Here is a 2,641-nt window from a genome sequence, read left to right on the forward strand (position 1 = left end):
GTACAGCACATACACACAGAGAATTGAAATTGCGTTACTCTCAGACCCTTGGTGCATACAGATAACACTAACAGTAGAACATAAATACAGATAGATACAGATTAAATATAAAATACTACTATACAAATAAGGTCATGTAAAAAAATGAATAAAGCAGCACAATGGGGTTCAGAGTTCAGTGGTGCATGGGGCAAAAGAGGGGAGGGGGGACCAGTTTGTGAATGAGCTGTCTAGAAGTCTATGAACAGCATTCTGACGTATTTTTGTCTAGATGTGTGAGTGCTGAGTGGAGGGTAGTGGCGATGGCATCATCGGTCGAGCGGTTGGACCGATATGCAAACTGGAAGGGGTCCAAGGAGGGGGGGTGGACAGAATTGATGTGGTGCATGACTAGCCGTTCAAAGCACTTCATGAGATTAGGAGTAAGTGCAACTGGACGGTAGTCATTGAAGCAGGATGGAGACGACTTCTTCGGGACTGGAGTGATGGTGGTAGCTTTGAAGCATGTGGGGACAACAGCCTGACTTAGTGAGATGTTGAAAATGTCTGTGAAGACATCAGTGAGTTCCCCTGCACAGTCTCTCAGTCCCCGCCCTGCCACAGGCTCCGAGTGTCTCTGCTGTTGCTGAAACGATGTGCTATCCTCCTGGAGTACTGTCTTTTAGGCTCTCTGATGCCGCGAGATAGGTTGGCCCTAGCTGTCTTCAGGCCCACCTCATCTCCAGCTCTGAAGGCAGCGTTCCGCATCTTCAGGAGTCCGTAGACCAGTCTTGAAGAGCCTCTGACGACCCTTCCGGCCACACTTGTATTCGTTCGTGAACTGGTTTGTCGACTTTAACGCGCGGTCTGTATGCAGGCATTAGCATGACAGTGATGTGGTCTGAGGCACCGAGGTAGGGGAGGGGGAGGGCCTTGTAAGCTCCTCTCTGGGTGGTGTAAACAAAGTCCAGAGTGTTGTTTCCCCGTGTTGGAAAGTCTATGTGTTGGTGTATTTTTGGGAACACACTCTTTAAGTCTGCGTGGTTGAAATCCCCAGCCAAGATGAGAAAAGCATCAGGGTGGGCTGTCTGCTGCTCACTGATGTGCTGCGCCGCTTGTGGCGCCTCCGCTGTGGGCGAGATGCAGTAGTGGGGGTCGGTGATGGTGTGGGCCTCCGGAGCAGACCAAGATCCCGCAGCTCTTCGGCGTGCGCAGAGTTTAACTCTAAAAATGTGGTTCTGCCGACATCGAGCAGAAACTCACGACTGTATGCTCGCTGACAGGTAGACGCGATGAAGACGTACAAAAACACTGCGACTCACAAGACAAAAAACACGAAAACACCGTTCTGACAGGGGAGAGAGAAGCCGCAGCGTGTGCACGCGCCGCCATCTTCGTACAGATTAATTAATGCTGTCACATAACAAATCTGCTTCAAAGATAAAATTACATGAATTGCTAACTACAACATTGTACTAAAAATGTAAAGCCTGTACAAATACTAGTAATCGTGAATATAGATAATTGGGAATAATGTAAAAAATAAATAAATAAAATAAAAACAGTGCACATTGCATTTATCTATTATAACATTTATGTAGTTTTGTTCACTTGGCTGTTTCCTTATAAAGGCCCAGAAATTTGTCAAGTTTTTTGTCAGGTGTCTTATTTAATTATATGATGTCATTACGTTGCTGTCTTGCTGCCAGCCAGTTGGTGCATTGCTGATTGTGGTTTCGAGTATCGATACATCTGCCCTTTACGGGGAACACGAGAACGCGCAGTAATCTTAGACAACTTAAATCAAGATATTTTAATCAAATACGCAAATTCATTTGAAGAACCAAATTAACCAGAGATCAGTTATAACGATTAGAAGATCTGGCATCTTTCAAATCATCTCGGATGTATTAAGCAAGTTACGAAGAACGGCCCCTGAAGTCTTTGTTTCCTATGTGTTTGTTAACACTTCCTTTGAGATTACGGTTTCTGTTTATCTTTCTTCATCTTTTCAAATTAAAAAGATATTAATTTGAATTGGCGTTTGTGTTGACTCTGGGACGGGAGGTAGGATTGCCCTGGTTCTCTCGCCAAGGTTTTTTTTCCTTTAGATATTTTTATTTATTTTCTTATTTTGTTACTGGCTCCCCAGCCCTAGATGTGTAGTTATGTAACAACTGGGGGCTCCTCTGTGCTTTCTTTTTGTGCTTATTTGAGACAATTGTGTTAATTGATTTGATAACTTGGAGATGTGTCTCTTGTTAGTGAATCCTGTATGAAGTTTGCTGCTGAACACCATTTCAATTTGTTGGCAAGTACTCCTTTCTCTAAGAGTTTGTTTGGAAGTCTTTGAAATCTTGTGGGAGAAATTAATTGTGAGAGTATGGATTTTGATTTGATAGAATTCTCTCTTAATCCTACTACAGAAGTTTATGATCGCTAATGGTCAGGGCCGCTGCTGGCCAAATGGGTGCCCTAAGCAGAATTGTATTGTTGTGCCCCCTCCGTCAAATATTATGGAAGTAAAACAAACAAACACCTACCAGGGCTCTACAGTGCGACCATTTCAGTCGTATTTGCGACTGAAAACTACTGCGTGTGACTATGAAAACATATTTAGGAGCACCAGTGCGACTGACCAGATCTTCATCATACCTGCTGG

The 2,641-nt window shown here is 44.0% G+C and overlaps 1 protein-coding gene across 17 annotated transcripts in view; it reads right to left on the reverse strand.

Moving 5' to 3' along the window:
* LOC107658398 (WAP four-disulfide core domain protein 5-like) overlaps positions 1-2,641 on the reverse strand; it is a 56,352-nt gene that overhangs the window by 41,003 nt on the left and 12,708 nt on the right. The gene's annotated exons all lie outside the window — the stretch shown is intronic.

Source organism: Sinocyclocheilus anshuiensis, unplaced genomic scaffold, assembly GCF_001515605.1.
Source record: "Sinocyclocheilus anshuiensis isolate Anshui unplaced genomic scaffold, SAMN03320099.WGS_v1.1 scaffold53, whole genome shotgun sequence".
Classification (NCBI taxonomy): domain Eukaryota; kingdom Metazoa; phylum Chordata; class Actinopteri; order Cypriniformes; family Cyprinidae; genus Sinocyclocheilus; species Sinocyclocheilus anshuiensis.